Genomic DNA, 21748 nt, shown 5'->3' with positions numbered 1-21748 from the left:
GGGCCAGAATTGGTGTTTTGAACCCTTTCTTCAATCACTCATTCTTTCATTTTTTTTTTTTTTTTTTCTTCTTTCTTTCTTTCTGTTCTTTTCTATTTTTCTTTTCTTTTGAATTTCAAAACATACTTAAGAACAAGCATTCTTTCCCCCACACTCATTTTCTTGCATAATGTAACTCAAAAGGAATTCATTTAAGTCATGCTCACTATCTTTTAAGAACAAGGGTGTGGATTGTCCTAAACTAGGCTAGGTGAGGATAATGTGGGTTAACAAAGAATAAAGGCTAAACAAGGCTCAACGGGGTTAAAACTTACAACATATACGAAATATGGGAAGTAAGGCTATTTGGCTATGGTGGTGGTCACTACACAACTTCTTCTTGAATATGTGTTATGCAAATCAATAACATGCTTTGAATGAAATGGGCATGAGTTCTAGCATTTGGAACTATATGATGAAACGCCTTCTAAGTAGTAACCAAGCAAAGACTAATGAGATCATGCAACGACTTTAGAAAACAAGAAATCACAGATTATACTCTCCAAAGAAGGTTATAGGCTCAAGTCTCTCAGGGTTGTAGCGTTTGTTTGAGTTCCTTCCTTTAAGCATGTTACAAAAACGAATTTTTCTTTTATGATTGCATGTGAAGTCATACATTATAACCATAACCAAGCATATACCAAGAGTAAATCAAACTTTCATCCATGTTTATAACTCTTTTTAACAGTCATGCAATTACAAACCAAATCCTCATTTATTGTGTTGGAAGGTACCCTAAGACACAAACACACAAAAACGACTCAAAACACTCTTTTTAGGCTTTTCAAAACAATTTTTTCAAATTTTTATGGTATTTTCGGAGTTATAAAAACAAAACATACTAAAACACTCTAAAACAACTTAAAAACACCTTAAAACAGTAAGGAACAACATTTGAAGATATGGGCGATAAAATCCCACGAATTTGGATTAACAACATTAGTTACCCCCCCACACTTAAATCAAACATTGTCCTCAATGTTTTAAGCTTAAAATCATACAAAGCATAAGTAAACACACAAAAAGCATTTAAACATACTCAACATGGCAGAATGTAAATAACAAAGAGAAGAGTTTAGAGACGCAAATCTGGTTGTGGAATGTAAATTCCATCTTCTCCTTGGTGATTGCATTGAGGCTTTGATCTTTGTGATTCCACAGGCTTACTCTTGAACTGCGCTGCTCCCATCGTTGATTTTCCTTTGTGCTACTCTTGAACTGGGCAGCAGGCTTCTTTTGGTCTCCCCCGAAGGTCTGAGCTTACTCCTTTGGTCTGTTTCTTTGTTCAATCTTTCCAATTCGTATTGAAAAGGGTTGGAGGATAACTCAGCCTAAGTTTGTCTCCACATGCTTCAATGTATCATTTTCACTTGCCTTACTCGCTCCCCTTGCAGAAGTGGTCCCTTCTCTGGAAGTGTGTCAACCGTTGAAGATGACTACTCGAGAGCAACTCTAGGTAAGCAATCAGGAATGGATTCCAGGAAGTCGGTTCTAGAACAGAAGACTGACTCCAAGTGCCTCTGATTGCTTTTGTTTACTTTGCCATACGAGTAATAACAAGGGCAAAGGAAAAGATAGGGAAAGAGCATGATATGAGATACTTTTGCTTTAGACCTTGATGATATGAGATACCTTTGCTTTTGAAGAAGCGGTGAATGAATCAGCACATGTATTTGTTGTGCTGTTTCCACCTGGGTCATATGTCCTCCAGGCATCTGGTATCATCATTGGGGAAGAAGGAAGAATTGAGTATTTCGAAAGGCTTTGCTGGGAGTGCGACCTCAGAGGTGAGGAAGAGTTGGGCATTTTCTTCAAGTTTGCCTTGCCATAAGAGACGAAGGTCGACATATATAGAGATAGTGGTGCCTCTTCGATTTCTGAACGACGCCCCTTCGATTTCTGAACGACATGTGGTAGTGCAGATGCGGCTCCTTTTGACAAAGCTGCACGCGTTTTCTGAAAAGCAGAAAAAGCGTCACCGAACTTTGCGCTTGTCGGCTAAAGAGGTGTAGTTGCGATGATGGCCTCCACGTGCGTCTTCTGAAAAGCCGAGAAAGCAACGCCTAAATTACGCCTGAAATTCCGGCTTCTTGAATCGGTGGACGCGTCGCCTTGGCTTTTTATAGAGCTATCGATCACCACAACAAACACACTCTGAAGATTTCCCATTCTTGAAAATCGACTCCGACCCTTTGAAATTTAACTCCATCCCTTCTCTTTGAACACTTTTGAAAAATGGCAAACTCATTGAACCTTAGCTTGGAATTGAGCCTTAGCAGTGATACGGGCGAGCCGCGTCAAGGTAACGTATGGCGCCCTTCTTTCTTTTCTTCTAACGGTCCTCTCACAGGTGAAGACTCCGTGATGCAGGACGCCACAACAGCTACAATAGTAGCTAGGAACCTCCTCACTCCAAAAGATAGTAGGCTGCTGTCAGGACGGTCCGATGAGTTGGCCGTTCAAGAATCCCTCGCACTTAGTGTTCAGTGTGCGAGTTCTGTGTCCAACATGGGCCAACGCCTGCTTGCCCGCTCCCGTCAGGTGGAATCATTGATGGCAGAGGTGGAAAGTCTCAAGCAAGAGATCAAGCAGCTGAAGTATGAGAATAGAAGTTTGCATGTGCTTGCAAACAACTATTCAACAGGCATGAAGAGGAAGCTTGATGAGCTGCAAGAATCCAATGTTCGAATGCAAAGTGACCGTCAAAGTGACCGTCAAAGGCTTTCGGCTTACTTCCAGCGGCACATTTTTCCTGGCTCGTCCAGCGTTTGGCCAAGTATTGGGGCCTGGAATGCTCCCGCTCCGATGCCTTCCTCTCCGATGCCTTCCGCTCCGATGCCTTCCACTCCGATGCCTTCCTCTCCGAGAGTTTTGCCCAGTAGTGGGGCTTCAAGTAAACGCCCTTTGTGAAGGCTCCATCTTTCTTTGTTTAGCAGTGCCTATCAATAAACAAAACATTTTCTTAATGTTACAATCATAGACTCACACAATTAATAAACAAACAATAACAACTAAACAACCTAACAAGGCAGAAACGAAATATCAACAAAGAGAAGAGTTTTTTTTTTTTTTTTTTTTTTTTTGGAATCTGGAATTGGAGTGCTTTCTAAGTCTTCCTTTGTTGAATGCATGGGTTGCCTCCCAAGTAGCGCTTTCTTTTACGTCTTACAGCCGGACGGTACCTCCGTTTAAGCTTGACTAGGTTCCACGGCATGAAGGGGTACCTCCTCCACGACATGCTCTTCAAACGTCTCGTAATAGAGCTTCAATCGATGCCCATTCACTTTGAATTCTTGCTGCGTCCTTGAACTTTTGATTTGTACTGCACCATAAGGTAAAACATTAGTAACAACAAACGGGCCAATCCATTTAGAACGCAACTTACCAGGAAACAAACGTAGGCGAGAGTTGAAAAGTAACACTTTCTGCCCAACTGTGAAGGTCTTGGTTCGAATCATGTTATCATGGAATGCTTTGGTCTTGGCTTTGTACACCCGGGCATTCTCATAGGCTTCATTCCGAATCTCCTCAAGTTCATTCAATTGGAGCTTCCTATGAACTCCCGCTTCATCTATGTCCATGTTGAAAGTCTTCACGGCCCAATGTGCCTTGTGCTCTAACTCTACGGGCAAATGACATGGCTTACCATAGACGAGCCGAAAAGGTGACATCCCAATGGGTGTTTTGTATGCCGTACGATATGCCCACAGTGCATCATCTAAACGTAAGCTCCAATCCTTCCTTGTTGGTCCAACGGTCTTCTCCAAAATTTGTTTGATTTCTCGGTTAGACACCTCGGCTTGGCCATTTGTTTGAGGATGGTAAGGTGTGGAGACCTTATGGTTGACATGGTACTTTCTTAGCAACGCCTCAATGGTCCGATTGCAAAAGTGAGACCCTCCATCACTTATGATTACTCTCGGCATTCCAAACCTAGCAAAAATGTTAGTTTTCACGAAATCTGCAACCACCTTAGAATCGTTAGTACGGGTGGCTTTTGCTTCCACCCATTTAGAAACATAATCAACGGCTAGCAAGATATACGTGAAACCATAAGATGGAGGGAAAGGGCCCATGAAATCAATGCCCCAAACATCAAAAATTTCAACATTAAAGACAGGGGTTTGCGGCATTTGGTCCTTGGTACCTATGTTACCCATTCGTTGGCAACGATCACAAGACATACAAAAGGTTCTAGCATCCTTAAATATAGTCGGCCAATAAAAACCACACTCTAGAACCTTGAGGGCAGTGCGTTGTGTGCCAAAATGACCACCACATGCATATGTGTGACAAAAGCTTAGAATTGAGTGAAATTCAGAATCATGCACACATCTACGTACAATTTGATCTGAGCAATACTTCCACAAATAAGGGTCATCCCAAACATAGAAACGTGCATCATTTTTAAGCTTATCACGTTGGTGCTTGTTTAGTTCATTTGGAAATTGTTTAGCCACCAAGTAATTCACTAAATCTGCATACCATGGTTCACTTACCTTAATGGATAGCAGCTGCTCATCGGGGAAAGTTTCAGGGATAGGTACGGCATGTTCATGCTCCTCGTGGATCATTCGGCTTAAATGGTCAGCCACTACATTCTCGCTTCCTTTCTTATCCCGGATTTCAATATCAAATTCTTGAAGAAGAAGAATCCAACGGATAAGCCTCGGCTTTGCTTCCTTTTTCGTGAGCAAGTACCTCAAAGCTGCATGATCAGAATAAACGATTACTTTAGTACCAATTAAATATGAACGGAATTTATCTAAAGCAAAAACCACAGCTAGAAGTTCTTTTTCCGTCGTGGAGTAGTTCAATTGGGCATCATTGAGAGTCCGAGAGGCATAGTATATGACATGCGGCCTCTTGTCTCTTCTTTGTCCTAGAACAGCTCCTAATGCATAGTCGGATGCATCGCACATGAGCTCGAACGGAAGGCTCCAATCTGGAGGTACAATAATGGGGGCCGAGACTAGCTTCTCCTTCAGTTGGTTAAATGCCGAATTACACTCTTCATCAAACTTGAATGGCACATCTTTTTGAAGCAATCGGCAAAGAGGGTTGGACATCTTGGAGAAGTCCTTGATAAAACGCCTATAGAACCCTGCATGGCCAAGAAACGAACGTACCTCTCTAACCGAAGTAGGAGAGGGTAAGTGACGTACAAGGTCTATTTTCGATTTATCTACTTTAATTCCTTTTTCTGAAACAATATGTCCTAAAACTATACCTTGTTTCACCATAAAGTGACATTTCTCCCAATTCAAGACAAGGTTAGTTTCAACACATCGTTTCAAAATTAAGGTTAGATTATCCAAGCAATTATCAAATGAACTCCCAAATACACTGAAATCATCCATGAAAACCTCAATGATCTTTTCAACAAAATCGGAAAATATACTTACCATACACCTTTGGAAAGTGGCCGGTGCGTTGCATAAGCCAAATGGCATGCGACGATAAGCAAATGTTCCAAAGGGACATGTGAATGTGGTCTTCTCTTGATCATCCGGGGCTATCATAATTTGGTTATATCCAGAGTATCCATCAAGAAAACAGTAAAAAGCCTGACCGGCTAACCTTTCGAGCATCTGGTCGATGAATGGCAAAGGAAAGTGATCTTTCCTAGTCATGGCATTTAGCTTCCGGTAATCGATACATACTCGCCATCCAGTCTGAATGCGTGTAGGCACGAGCTCATTCTCATCATTCTTGATAACAGTTACTCCGGACTTCTTGGGAACGACTTGAACTGGAGAGACCCAACGGCTATCGGAGATAGGGTAGATCACTCCGCAATCCAAAAGCTTGATTATTTCCTTCTTCACCACTTCCATCATCGGAGGGTTGAGACGGCGTTGAGCCTCTCGGGATGGCTTAGTCCCCTCCTCAAGAAGTATACGGTGCATGCATGTGGTAGGGCTTATTCCTTTAATGTCGGCCAAAGTCCACCCTATGGCCGTTTTGTGCTCTCGCAGCACCCTCACAAGCTTCTCCTCCTCCATTGCCGTGAGACTTGATGAAATGATGACGGGCAATGTTTCGCCTTCTCCTAAAAACACATACTTCAAATGGTCCGGCAACGGCTTAAGTTCAAGCGATGGTGCCTGAACAACAGAAGGTAGCATCTTAGTGGAAACTGAATTTGAAAGTGAGAGTGGAACCTTACCATATTGTGGTGGCAATGACTCAAGGGCTGCCACAACCTCAATTATTTCTTCACTAGAACCCATTGCAAAGAATTCCTCCTCCTTGTCGTGGCCTTGCATTGGCCCAAATCCTTCATTTTTGCGCTCTATGGCCTTAGTGATGGTTGTTTCCAGGGCGTCCTCGTTCAATTCTTCAAGGTATACCTGCGCCAAAGAATCGATAACATCAATGGAAAAACAAGAATGGTCATCAACGGGATATCTCATAGTTTCAGAAATATTAAAATCAATCACTTCCCCATCGAATTCCATTGTCAAGGTGCCTTTGTATACATCAATCTTCGTCCGGGCCGTCTTCATGAATGGCCTCCCAAGGAGAATCGGCAAAGATGTAGAATGGGCTGAATCCTCCATGTCTAGGACGTAGAAATCCGCCGGGAAGATCAAATCATTCACCTGCACTAAGACATCTTCCAATACGCCCTTTGGATAGGCATTAGATCTATCGGCCAATTGTATAATTACACCATCTTGTTTTAATTCACCCAAATCCATAGATGCATAAATAGAATAAGGCATGACATTTATGGATGCACCTAAATCAAGCATGGCATGTTCAAAACGATTATGTCCAATCATACAAGGAATCGTGAAACTACCGGGGTCTTTGCACTTGGTGGGCAGTTTACGTTGCAAAACAGCGGACACATTCTCGCTTACCTTCACTACCTCTTTGTTTGCCCTTCTTCTCTTTGTATTGCATAGGTCCTTGAGGAATTTAGCATACTTTGGAACCTGTTTGATTGCATCGAGAAGCGGCATGTTCACTTGCACCTTCCGGAACGTTTCAAGAATGTTCTTCTCGCTTTCTTCCTTTTTTTCTTGCATGAACCTGCGAGGAAAAGGTACATTGGGCAGATTAGGATGTGAAGTACATGAATTTGAACTTATATTACCTGATTTGGCCGAGTTAGGGTGATTGGGGGCCTGCGGCATTGGGTTTTTCACCCTTTTCGTGGGTGAGCTAGACACTGCCTCAGGTTGTGTCGTCTCTTCATCTACTTTCTGGGCAGATTTGGGATTGTTTGGCTCGGTCCCAACTTCTTTTCCACTCCTTAGGGTGATGGCCTTTGCAGATTCGAAGCCATCCTTTGGATTGACCACCGTAGTGCTTGGTAACTTACCATTCTCACGAAATTGTCCCAAAAATTCGGCCATTTGTCCCATTTGTTTCTTTAGTTCATTCACCTCCTTTGCTTGGTTCTGCATTCCCTGCGCCATTGTGGTTAATAATTGATATGTTTTATCATCATTCATAGACGTACCTGAGTTGGTTTGGGATGATTGTGCTTGAGGAGGTGGTTGTGGTGCCATTGGCCTTGGAAAGAAACCCGGAGGTTGTCGGAATCCACTTTGTTGGGCAGGTTGTTGTGCATCTCTCCATCTGAAATTTGGGTGATCTCTCCAACCTGGATTATATGTGTTAGAATATGGGTCGTTCCTTGGTTGGTTTTGATTCCCATAGCCCATGGCATTGGCAGATTCCCACCCTCCGTTCTCAATTAATTGAGGGCATGTCTCGGATGGATGCCCTTGAATGGAGCATACACCACAGATTGTAGCTCCTTGCGCTTTGGGGCCCTCCACAAACTGCGACAACATAGATGTAAGGTTAACCATTTGGGATTGTAATTCAGAAGTAGAACTTACCTCATTTACATGATGTGGCCGTGGGGCGTCTCTCTGCCCAACACCTTCATATTGTTGTGCATTTAGAGCACGGTTTGCAATTAGTGTCTTGGCTGCCATAGGTGTTTTGTCCACCAATGCACCTCCTGCCGAAGCATCGAGCATTTGCCTTTCAATGGGAAGAAGGCCCTCATAGAAGTATTGAAGGAGAAGCTCCTCCTTCATTTGATGTTGAGGACATGATGCAACAAGGGCTTTAAAACGCTCGTAGTATGCCGGAAAAGATTCTCCTTGACTTTGTTGGATTCCGCTAATTTTCTTCCTTAAGAGAATGACTTTTGAAGTAGGGAAGAACTTCTCCAAGAACACTCTCTTCATGCTCTCCCAAGAAGTAACGGTCCCGGGTGCTAATTCATAAAGCCAATCCTTAGCCTTTTCCACAAGAGAGAATGGAAAAGCCTTTATCATCAGAATGTTCCCATCAACATTTATGGGTGTCATGCTCGAACAAACAACCTCGAACTCCTTGAGATGCTTGTTGGGATCTTCCATGGAAAGCCCATGGTATTTCGGAATGTGGTGCAACAAGCTTGACTTCAACTCGAATTCATCAGTCTTGCCTTGGGTAGCCTCGGGGTATTGAATGTAAAGAGGGGCTGCATTGGCCAAACCCGAGGCAGAAAGCTCTTTGATGGTTCGATTGTCCATGGCCATGGTTGGTACTTCTTCTTTAACCCAATCCGAGGCTTCCTCTTCTACTTCAGGTTCGGGACTAGGAGGATTAGACTCTTGCAATTTCTTGTTCCTTCTCAAAGTTCTCTCAAAATCACCGTCAAAGTCGGAGATATGCTCACGAACAGGTTGTGATTTACGGGTCATAAACTAGTACCTACACACAATAGTAAACAAGATAAATAACCAACTTAATAGACATGGCACAAAAAAAAAAAAACGAAACACATACACACGGTGCAAAAATAAAATAAAATAAAATTAAAACAAAACAGAAACTAAACAATTTAAACTAGACTCAAGATAAGGGATTAGCAAATTTGCCAATCCCCGGCAACGGCGCCAAAATTTGGTACGACATTTATACGCACACAAACTAAACCCTATTTGTGACAATTGTAGTAATGATGTAAGTAGGGATCGTTCTAACCGGGGATTAACTAGGGATGCTAAACACTTTGACTCAAATAAATAAAACTAACTTTTAAAACATTAAGACAAACTTAAAAGACTCAAAACAAGTTCAAAAGACTCCAAATACTTAAAAACATAAAATAAGACAAATCAAATGATTAAGACTTAACAAAATAAGGGGGGAAGAAGTTTGATTTGACGAAAATTGAAATAACAAAACAAGTTAATAAACTAAGCAAATTGTAAAACGAATAAACGTAAATATGAATGTGATGAAAATATGGATGATGGAATAGCCAAGGGGTTCTTCTCCACACATGTTACACTTGCAATACAAGATTGATTTTCGGTTGGTCTTTCGATAAATTATGAAACTCAATGCTCCAAGTTAATTAGGTTCGCTTAAATTAACTTTCAGATTTCCCTAGATTCATTGGATTGAATGGAATACGCATTACAACCAAATTATTCTTAATCAAAGTCCCTAACTATGGAATACGCATGATAGAGACATTCAACAAAGATCATTAAGTCCAACGGAAATCATAAACATTGACGAGGCATTCGTTACTATGGAATACGCATGAAACTTATGCCAAGAATTCGTTTTAACGCGATTGTTTATAAGTGTCATATTCATGCATGAAAATTAAGCTTGCAATCTCAATGAACATACATAAATACGTTATCAATCAAATAGTTAAACGAATTGAATCCACAACTTATGAAATTCCAACCAAAAGTAATCAATTCATATTGCAAATTTAAACATAGTTTCGAATCACCCCCTAGCTAAAGGGGGTTTAGTTCCTCATAACCTTGAAATCAAAGAGACAACTAAACATTCCAACAACTCAAACTTGAATTGTATGAACGTTTAGGCACTCTTCTCTTCCATTACAAAACAAAGAAAATTGAATTTAAACTTTGAAATCAAAGAAACACCTAAACATTCCAACAACTCAAACTTGAATTGTATGAACGTTTAGGCACTCTTCTCTTCCTCGTTGTTGTAGCACAAGGTCTAAGGTGAGCTTTGGGGATTATGTGAAGTGTTTTGGAGGGATGGGAAGTGGTTGGATAGTGGCTGCAATGGAGGAGGAAAACTGCACAGAAATGGAAGGATATGCACGGCTATGGATGTGTGTTTGTGTTGTGTGTTGTGTTGTGAATGGAATGATTCTTTGGTGAATGAAATGCAAGGGTATTTATAGGAGGAGTGGAGATGTATATGGCTGTTTGTTTAAGGTGTTTGTGGCTGCAATGATGAAGAGTTAGAGCTGGAAATAAAAGGGAAAACTGGAAAGGTAAATGAAATGCACGGCATAGAATGAATGGTGCTGTTTTTGTATGTGAATGCATGCTGGAATTGAAAGGGAAAGCTGGAAAGGTGATGAAATGCACGGCATAGAATGAATGGTGCTGTTTTTGTATGTGAATGCATGCTGGAATTGAAAGGGAAAGCTGGAAAGGTGATGAAATGCACGGCATAGAATGGTTGTTGGTGTGTGAATGCATGTGTTGAATGATTAAAGTGTATGTGGGTGAATATGTAGCTGAAAATGCATGTGAATGCATGCTGGAAATGCAATGTGAAGTCACGGCAAAGGGTGAAGTGGATGTGAAATGGGAGTGCAGGTGTGTGAATGTGATGAAAATGCATGTGATGCATGGCAAAGGGCTTTGTTTATGTGTTGGTATGGGAATTTCTGGTTCTAAGGCTTTGTTTGCTTGGGCTAGGCCCTTTGTTTTATGTTCTAAAGTGCACACAAAGCTTCAATTTTGTCCAACACTTTGGCTCCAAGCATAAGCTATCCATTCTTGGCCCAAAAATGCTCCAAAAGGCTCCAAAATGCACTTCTTTGCTCCTTTAGCCCTTAGAACCTGAAATCATACGAAAATGACTTAAAACACTTAAAGAACTAAGAAACAACAACATAAATGCACGAAAACAAGCTAAGTAAGTCGCCTAAATATGCTCCTATCAAAAAGTAATATAAGTATATTTCAGTGTAGCATCATGCAAAATGAAATATAATAATTCAAGCTTTAGAATAAAAATGTTTATCATTGTGGACCTTGTCATGATGAATGGAATAGTGACATAAGAGAAATCAAGAAAAAGGTTTAACCCTTTATAGACTTTTCACACCAAAAATATCCTTATAATTATTGAATGACTTATTTTTAGCTACGCCTTATGGAACTCTTTTCATCTCACTTTGTTCCATGTAACTCAAAAGTCACCACTTTACTCCCTGAAAATCAAAATTCGCTTCACTTTACCCCTAGAACTACATTTTGGTCCTAGTTTGCCCTTTGAAACTTGAAAGTCATCTCTTAAAATTCACTCCACATTGCTTTAGATTTATTAATTTCTTATGTGGGTTTGATTTGGATGAGTTAGGCTAATCAATTCCTTTTTAAATTTTTTTTTCATCTCTTCAATTTCTTTTAAACTTAATATTCTTCAATTGTTGAATACTAACACATAATGAAAATTTATAATCAAATTTATTACACATATGGTAGAATCTTCTTGGGTGTTGAGTCCAACATATGTTTAAGAATGCGAAGTTTCAGGGAGGAGAAAGTTCGCAAGTCAAAGTAAAACGAATTTTATGTTTTAATGAGTAAAGTGATGACTTTTGAGTTATAGTGGGTAAAGTGAGATAAAAATGAAGTTTCATATGGTGTAACTAAAAACAGCCTTATTGAATAGTAATAGGACTTTTACATTAGAAACCTCTTATTAATTTGACAAGAGGTATTTGTCGATTCCCCCTAAACTTGTATTCCACTGCCTATTAACTTTTTGAACTTTTATTTTAGTGAACTATGCCCTTGAACTTTTACTAATACTTGATTACCACCCTAACTTTACATTTTCAAAATTATCATCTGGTTTTCTGTTAGAATTTATCACAGTGCCAAGCACATGCTACACGAATTAGGGTAAAACAGTTTATAACATTCATCATCTCTAGAGAAAGTTAGGAGGTCACCACAATCCTTCTTGGAATTGTCTCCTCCACTAGAAGCCACACCCACCTCAAACAAGTCACACACCCAAATCCCAAAATCCAATCTTGACCGCTCTAAAGCGCCATCATTTCATAAGATATTCACACACAAAAAGGATTGAAGATGATTAAAATATAGGAGAGAAAAATAAAAATAAAAAAACCCTAGAATTTGGATTAAAGATGATTGAAATTGAACAGGAATCAAAATCAAACATTGAAATTTGGGGATTTGCCCATCCAACCATGAGGGTGATTGGCACGCAGTGGCGAAACTACAGAGGGACTGAAAGGGTAATTATTTGGAGTTTATGCAATTTCTTGCCGATCATAATGATAAAGTTAGGAATGTTGTGTTTGATAATGCTCCGAAGAATCTCAAGTGTACTTCTTTTGATATTCAAAATGATCTTGTCCGTACTTGTGCCATTGAAACTATTAGTGCAATTACTAAAGATATGGAATGTACATTTTTTCTCTCTTTTGGTTGATGGATCACGTGATTCTTCAACTAAAGAGCAAATGGCGGTGGTATTGCGTTATGTGAACGGGGAAGGAGAAGTAATTGAAAGGTTTTTGGATGTGCAACATGTCTCCTCTACAATTAGTAGCTCGCTTGAAGAGGTCATTGAGAGATTATTTGCTTCAACAAATTTGAGTATGTCTAAGTTATGGGGACAAGGCTATGATGAAGCTAGTAATATGAAAGGAGAACTAAATGGCCTTAAAACAAAGATTTTGAACTAGTATTTTCAAGCATTTTATGTTCATTGTTTTGCACACCAACTTCAATTAGCTCTTGTAGCCGTTGCAAAGGGAATTGAGGGTGTGATAGGAGCATATTTATGCGCCTTAGTTAGCTAGTTCTTATGCATTTTTGTTATGTTTTCTTCGTTAAAGTAGTCTTTTAAGCTACTTTCATATGTTTTCAGGTTTAAAGGACATATTACATGAAATGATGCAATTTGGAGCTTTTGGAGCAAAACTGAGCTGGAATGTGGTGTACGCAAATAGAGCACGAGGAATGAACGTCCAAAACTATGCATCACACAATCTTCCTCCTAAGCCGTGCATCCCACCATTCCTATCCATCATCCATAAACCCTAATTCCCTTTAATCCAAAACCGTGCATTAATCAGCCACCATAATTCCATAACCCTAATATTCTATTCCCTAATTCGGAGCACCCATTCATGCCATTTTATTATCTATTCCATCACCCTAATATGCCATTATACCTTCCCACTAAACCCCCCCCCCCCATTTAACAAAAGAAAAGTTTCAAGCCGTGACCTCCCATTATTAATAAAAACCTAACACTCCCATTATTCAACCATTAAGCCATTCACTCCATTATAATACTCCCATTATTCATTCAGCCGCACCACCCCTTAATTCCCTTTAATCCATAGCCATCCATTTAATCCACCCAAAACCGTGCAAACCATCTCTCCACTTCCCATTAATCGTCCACTTCTCATTATCCATTATCCATGCATTGCCATTATCTCCCACTAATCTTCATCAATCCATGCACTTCCACCTATATATACCTATCACTCATTCATGTTTAAGAGGAGAGGAATCCGCACCATAATCTCATTTTCCATTGTAATACACAAACATTTCCCCTTCTCCATTTTCTCCATTTCCACTCCATTCCACACTTCCATCCCATCAACCAACCTATCCTTAAACCTTGTGCTACAACAACGAGGAAGAGAAGAGTGCCTAAACGTTCATACAATTCAAATTTTGAGTTGTTGGAATGTTTAGGTGTTTCTTTGATTTCAAAGATATGAGGAACTAAACCCCCTTTAGCTAGGGGGTGATTCGAAACTATGTTTATATTTGCAATATGAATTGATTACTTTTGGTTGGAATTTCATAAGTTGTGGATTCAATTCGTTTAACTGTTTGATGGATAACGTATTTATGTATGTTCATTGAGATTGCAAGCTTAATTTTCATGCATGAATATGACGCTAGAATATAAGTGAGTTTCACCTAATCGTTATGAACTTATATTCACAAGTAGTGGAGGTTGCTTATAAACAATCGCGTTAAACGAATTCTTGGCATAAGTTTCATGCGTATTCCATAGTAACGAATGCCTCGTCAACACTTATAATTTTCATTGAACTTAATGATCTTTGTTGAATGTCTCTATCATGCGTATTCCATAGTTAGGGACTTTGATTAAGAATAATTTGGTTGTAATGCGTATTCCATTCAATCCAATGAATTTAGGGAAATCTGAAAGTTAATTTAAGCGGACCTAATTAACTTGGAGCATTGAGTTTCACAACTTATTGAAAGACCAACTGAGAATCAATATTTTATGCAAGTGTAACATGTGTGGAGAAGAACCCCTTGGCTATTCCATCATCCATATTTTCATCACATTCATCTTTACTATCTGTTTTAAATTATAATCTGTCCGTGTAATTTAATCTCGTCCAACCACAATCACCCCCCTTATTTTGTTAAGTCTTATTGATTTGATTTGTCTTATTTTATGTTTTTGAGTATTTGGAGTCTTTTAAACTTGTTTTGAGTCTTTTAGTTTGTCTTAGTGTTTTAAAAGTTAGTTTTATTTATTTGAGTCAAGTATTTAGCATCCCTAGTTAATCCCCGGTTAGAACGATCCCTACTTACATCATTACTACAATTGTCACAAATAGGGTTTAGTTTGTGTGCGTATAAATATCGCATCAAATTTTGGCGCCGTTGCCGGGGATTGGCAAAGTTGCTAATCCCTTGTCTTTATTTTTATATTTTGTTTTTCGTGCATTCTTATTTCAGATTCTTAGTTTGTTTGTTTCCTTGTTTTTTTTTTTTTTTTTTTTTTTTTTTTTTTTTTTTTTTTTTTTTAGGTACTGTGTATGACTCGTAGCTCTCGGCCTATTATAGAGAACATCTCCGACTTTGACGGTGATTTTGAACGCACTTTGAGGAGAACGAGGAGTCAACAAGAGCCACCACAACCTCCACCACAACCTGGGCTTGAAGAAGACGAAGTAAGTGTAGAAGAAAAGCCCACGGATCAGATTTTTGAAGAAGAACAAGCCATGGCAGCAGATAATAGAACCATCAAGGAGCTTTCGGCCTCGGGTTTGGATAATGCATTGCCTCTTTGTATCCAATACCCCACGGCTGCCCAAGGCAAGACCGATGAATTTGAACTCAAATCCAGTTTGTTACACCATATTCCGAAGTTCCATGGCTTGTCTATGGAAGACCCCAACAAACACTTGAAGGAGTTCGAGGTGGTTTGTTCGAGCATGACCCCCGTCAATGTGGATGGGAGTGTATTGAAGATGAAGGCCTTTCCATTTTCACTTATGGACAAGGCCAAAGATTGGCTCTACGAACTAGCCCCAGGAACTGTGACTTCGTGGGAGAGTATGAAGCGTGCTTTCTTGGAGAAATTCTTCCCTACTTCGAGAGTGATTCTCCTACGGAAGAAAATTAGTGGTATTCAACAGAATCATGGTGAGACATTCCCAGCTTATTATGAGCGCTTTAAGGGCCTTGTAGCTTCATGTCCTCAACATCAAATGAAGGAGGAACTTCTCCTTCAATATTTCTATGAGGGCCTCCTTCCTATCGAACGTCAAATGCTTGATGCATCAGCGGGAGGAGCATTGGTGGACAAAACACCAAGGGATGCCAAGATGCTCATAGCCAACCGAGCGCTCAACGCTCAACAATATGAAGGAGTGGGCCAAAGGGAAGCCCCACGGCAACAAAGTGTAAATGAGGTGAGTGTTATTTCTGAAATTCAATCACAACTTGCTAATCTTACTTCTCTTGTTTCTCAGGTTGTGATTGGTCCAAAAGCACAAGAACACCAAGTTTGTGGCGTATGCTCAATTCAAGGGCATCCATCTGACAAGTGCCCTCAACTAATCGAGAATGGTGGGTGGGAATCTGCCAATGCAATTGGTTTCCAAGGACAAAATCAAAACAACCCATACTCGAACACTTACAATGCCGGATGGAGGGACCATCCAAACTTCAAATGGAGGGAGCCACAACAAACTGCCCAACAAGGAGGATTTAGGCCAAACCCCCCTGGTTTTTATTCCAAGCCGTATGCACCCCAACAATCCCAACAACCTTCGGCATCATCTCATTCAGGTACGTCTTTGGAAAGTAATCAAGCTATGCAATTACTAACCTCTATTTCACAGGGGTTGCAAAATCAAAACAACCGGATAGAAAATAACGAGAAGGAGATGATGGATATGAAGAAACAAATAGGGCAGATTTCTGAGTTCCTTGGACAGATTAGAGAGCAAGGAAAGCTTCCTAGCTCAACCACAGTCAATCCAAAGGGAGGATTCGAATCCGCCAAGGCCATCACCCTAAGGGGTGGAAAAGAAGTTGGGACCGAGCCAAACAATCCCAAATCTGCCCAGAAAGTAGATGAAGAGACGACACAACCTGAGGCAGATCACCCTAACTCGGCCAAATCAGGTAATTTAAGTTCAAATTCATGTACTTCACGTCCTAATCTGCCCAATGTACCTTTTCCTCGCAGGTTCATGCAAGAAAAAAAGGAGGAAAGCGAGAAGGACATTCTTGAAACGTTCCGGAAGGTGCAAGTGAACATACCGCTTCTCGATGCAATCAAACAGGTTCCAAAGTATGCTAAATTCCTCAAGGACCTATGCAATACAAAGAGAAGAAGGGCAAACAAAGAGGTAGTGAAGGTAAGCGAGAATGTGTCCGCTGTTTTGCAACGTAAACTGCCTACCAAGTGCAAAGACCCCGGTAGTTTCACGATTCCTTGTGTGATTGGACATAATCGTTTTGAACATGCCATGCTTGATTTAGGTGCATCCATAAATGTCATGCCTTATTCTATTTATGCATCTATGAATTTGGGTGAATTAAAACAAGATGGTGTAATTATACAATTGGCCGATCGTTCTAACGCGTATCCAAAAGGAGTTTTGGAAGATGTGCTTGTGCAGGTGAACCATTTAATTTTTCCGGCTGATTTCTACGTCCTAGACATGGAGGATTCAGCCCATTCTACATCTTTGCCGATTCTCCTTGGTAGGCCATTCATGAAGACGGCCCGAACGAAGATTGATGTATACAAAGGCACCTTGACAATGGAATTCGATGGGGAAGTGATTGATTTTAATATTTCTGAAACTATGAGATATCCCGTTGATGACCATTCTTGTTTTTCCATTGATGTTATCGATTCTTTGGCGCAGGTATACCTTGAAGAATTGAATGAGGACGCCCTAGAAACAACCATCACTAAGGCCATAGAGCGCAAAAATGAAGGATTTGGGCCAATGCAAGGCCACGGCAAGGAGGAGGAATTCTTTGCCATAGGTTCTAGTGAAGAAATAATTGAGGTTGTGGCAGCCCTTGAGTCATTGCCACAACAATATGGTAAGGTTCCACTCTCACTTTCAAATTCGGTTTCCACTAAGATGCTACCTTCTGTTGTTCAGGCACCATCGCTTGAACTTAAGCCGTTGCCGGACCATTTGAAGTATGTGTTTTTGGGAGAAGGCGAAACATTGCCCGTCATCATTTCATCAAGTCTCACGGCAGTGGAGGAGGTACCCCTCCATGCCGTGGAACCTAGTCAAGCTTAAACGGAGGTACCGTCCGGCTGCAAGACGTAAAAGAAAGCGCTTCGTGGGAGGCAACCCATGCATCCGAATAGAGAAGAACTTGGAAACCCCTTTAAGAAACTTATTTTTATTCCTTTCTTTTTCTTTACGGCCTTTACTTTGCTTTCTTTCTCGTATTTGTTTATTTGCTTGCTCTGTTGTGACTTTCTGCTTAAAACATTGAGGACAAAGTTTGATTTAAGTGTGGGGGGGTAAACAATTTGTATTTGCATGAATTTCGTGGGATTTATTCACCTATCACTTAGAATGTTGTTTCTTGCTGTTTTAAGCGTTTTTAGAGTGTTTTAGTGTGTTTTATAGTGTCTTGGTATAAAACTCCGAAAATTAAAAAAAAAATAAATAAATAAATAAATAAATAAATAAATAAATAAATAAATAAATAAATAAATTATTAAAATTCTTTTCTTTGTTGCTATTTCGTTTTTGACTTGTTAGGTTGTTTAGTTGTTATTGTTTGTTTGTTTATTAATTCTGTGAGTCTATGATTGTAACATTAAGAAAATGTTTTGTTTATTGATAGGCACTGCTAAACAAAGAAAGATGGAGCCTTCACAAAGGGCGTTTACTTGAAGCCCCACTACTGGGCAAAACTCTCGGAGCAGGAGGCATCGGAGCAGGAGGCATCGGAGCAGAAGACATCGGAGCAGAAGGCATCGGAGCGGAAGGCATCGGAGCGGGAGCATTCCAGGCCCCAATACTTGGCCAAACGCTGGACGAGCCAGGAAAAATGTGCCTCTGGAAGTAAGCCGAAAGCCTTTGACGGTCACTTTGACGGTCACTTTGCATTCGAACATTGGATTCTTGCAGCTCATCAAGCTTCCTCTTCATGCCCGTTGAATAGTTGTTTGCAAGCACATGCAAACTTCTATTCTCATACTTCAGCTGCTTGATCTCTTGCTTGAGACTTTCCACCTCTGCCATCAATGATTCCACCTGACGGGAGCGGGCAAGCAGGCGTTGGCCCATATTGGACACAGAGCTCGCACACTGAACACTAAGTGCGAGGGACTCTTGAACGGCCAACTCATCGGACCGTCCTGACAGCAGCCTACTATCTTTTGGAGTGAGGAGGTTCTTAGCTACTATTGTAGCTGTTGTGGCGTCCTGCATCACGGAGTCTTCACCTGTGAGAGGACCGTTAGAAGAAAAGAAAGAAGGGCGCCATACGTTACCTTGACGCGGCGCGCCCGTATCACTGCTAAGGCTCAATTCCAAGCTAAGGTTCGATGAGTTTGCCATTTTTCAAAAGTGTTCAAAGAGAAGGGATGGAGTTAAATTTCAAAGGGTCGGAGTCGATTTTCAAGAATGGGAAGTCTTCAGAGTGTGTTTGTTGTGGTGATCGATAGCTCCATAAAAAGCCATGGCGACGCGTCCACCGATTCAGAGATCCGGATTTTCCTCCGCAAATTTCGACGACGCATTCGCGGCTTTTCAGAAAACGCGCTCAGCTTTGTCAAAAGATATCTGACAAAGCTGATAACACGTGGAGGCCATCATCTCAATTACACGTCTTTAGCCGACAAGCGCAAAGTTCGGCGACGCTTTCTCTGCTTTTCAGAAAACGCGTGCAGCTTTGTCAAAAGAGCCGCACCCGTGACTACTTTTGCCATGCAGAAATCGAAGAGCCGTTCGTTCAGAAATCGAAGAGACGTCTGTCGACAAAGGGTAAAAGAGCAGTACCACCACTTTCTATTCAGAAAATCCCTATATTTGTCGACCTTCATCTCTTATGGCAAGGCAGACTTGAAGAAAATGCCCACCAACTCTCTCTCACCTCTGAGGGCGCACTCCCAGCAAAGCCTTTTGAATTACTCAAAATTTTCTTCTTCCCCAAAGATGATACCAGACGCCTGGAGTAAAGATGACCCAGGAGGAAATGCATATGCTGATTCATGCACCGCTTCTTCAAAAGCAAAGGTATCTCATATCATAAAGGTCAAAAGCAAAAGTATCTCATATCATGCTCTTTCCCTGTCTTTTTCTTTGTCCTTGTTCTTACTCGCATGGCAAAGTGAAAGAAGCAATCAGCCGGCACTTGGAGTCAGTCTTCCGATCTGGAGCCAACTGCCTGGAACCTATTCCTGATTGCTTACCTAGCGTTGCTCTCGAGTAGTCATCTTCAACGGTTGATACACTTCCAGAGAAGGGACCACTCCTGCAAAGATTGAACAAAGAAACAGATAAAGGGGGAAAGCTCAGACCTTCGGGGGAGACCCTAAAGGGAATCCTGCTGCCCAGATCAAGAGTAGCACAAAGGAAAATCAACGATGGGTGGCAACCAGTTCGAGAGAACCCCTGTGGAATCAACAACATCAAGTCTCAATGCAATCACCAAGGAGAAGAGGGAATTTACACTCCATAACCAGATTTGCGTACCTAAACTCTTCTCTTTGTTAATTACATTCTGCCATGTTTAGTATGTTTAGTTGCTGTTTTATATGTTTTCTTTTGTTTGGTGTGTTTTAAGCTTAAAACATTGAGGACAATGTTTGATTTAAGTGTGGGGGGGTAACTAAGTATGTTGATGCAAATTTGTTGGATTTTATCACCCATAACTTCAAGTATTGATCCTTGCTGTTTTAAAATGTTTTTAAACTGTTTTAATGTGTTTTGACTTAAAAATTCGAAAATCCCATAAAAATTTGAAAAATTGTTTTGAAAAACCAAAAAGAGTTGTTTTTGTGTGTTTGTGTCGTAGGTTACCTTCCAACACAATGATGAGGATTTGGTTTTTAATTGCATGACGGTTAAAGAAAGTTACAAACATGGATGGACGTTTGATATACTCTTTGGTTTATGCTTGGTTGTAGTTATAGTTCACGAATTCACATGCAATCACAAAGAAAAAAATTAGTTTTTATAACATGCTTGAAGGAATGAGCTCAAACTAACACTACATCCCTGTGAGACTTGAGCTTAAATGTTTATTTGGAGAGTTAAAATCTGTGCATTCTTTGTTTTCTAAAGTCGTTGCATGATCTCATTATTCTTTGCTTGGTTGCTACTTAGAAGGCGTTTCATCACTTAGTTCCAAATGCTAGAACTCATGCCCATTTCATTCAAAGCATGTCATTGATTTGCATAACACGTATTCAAGATGAAGTTGTGTAGTGAACACCATAGCCAAATTGCCATATTTCCCTTTTCATTTGTTTTATAGGATTTAACCCCGTTGAGCCTTGTCTAGCCTACTTTCTTTGTTAACCCGCATTATCCTCACCTAGCCTAGATTAGGACCATCCTTACCCTTGTTCTTGAAGCATAGTAAGCAATGAATTCCTTTTGATTAATGTGTTGCAGGAAATAAGTGTGGGGGAAAGTGTATTTATGTGAGTTTTTTTTTTTATGCCATAGGCACGGTTAAAAAAAAAAAAAAAAAAAAAAAAAAAAAAAAAAAAAAATTGAAAAGTATTGGTTGTTGAAGTAAGGGCCCAAAACAATGAATTAGGCCCTAAGAGTTGTTTGTGTTTCCCCTATTTGTCTAAAAGTTGATTTTTGCATTCTAAGGGAATTCTAGGTCTTAATTTCATTGCTTTACTTGCTATTGCTTAAAGAACTTTTGTTTATCCCTACCTTCCCTTGTGAGCCAATACCCCAAGCCCCGTTACAACCCTTGACTTCTATCTTGAGTGTTGTGCATTTCAATTGTGGAGTTTGAATTTGGTATGAGCATATGGTATCACTGGTTCTCGCATCTAAGTAGTAGAATCCCATTCATGAGATCATATCCATACACGTTTAATTACTCCCGAAATTGCTTTCTTTGTATAACGTATGTGAGTACTAGTCTTTCATGTTTACATCAATCTTCTCACATATAACTAGTGTAGGGTGTGTAGTCAGAAAATTTGAGTGAAAATTGAGTGCATAACGAGTGAGGAATTGAGGGAATTCTCTAAGGCATGTTACTACATTCAAAATATGTTTTAATTGATTAAATGCGAACTAGTGAATGGTGACTATGATTAAAGTATGTGCTTAAGGGGAAGTAGGACTAAAAGCTATGTGAGTAATGATCTTTGACATGTCATGTTT

The sequence above is a fragment of a genome, unplaced genomic scaffold, assembly GCF_019419815.1.
Source record: "Pyrus x bretschneideri cultivar Hongxiangsu unplaced genomic scaffold, Pyrus_bretschneideri_v1 Contig75, whole genome shotgun sequence".
NCBI classification, from domain to species: domain Eukaryota; kingdom Viridiplantae; phylum Streptophyta; class Magnoliopsida; order Rosales; family Rosaceae; genus Pyrus; species Pyrus x bretschneideri.
This window is presented reverse-complemented; position numbering follows the sequence as displayed.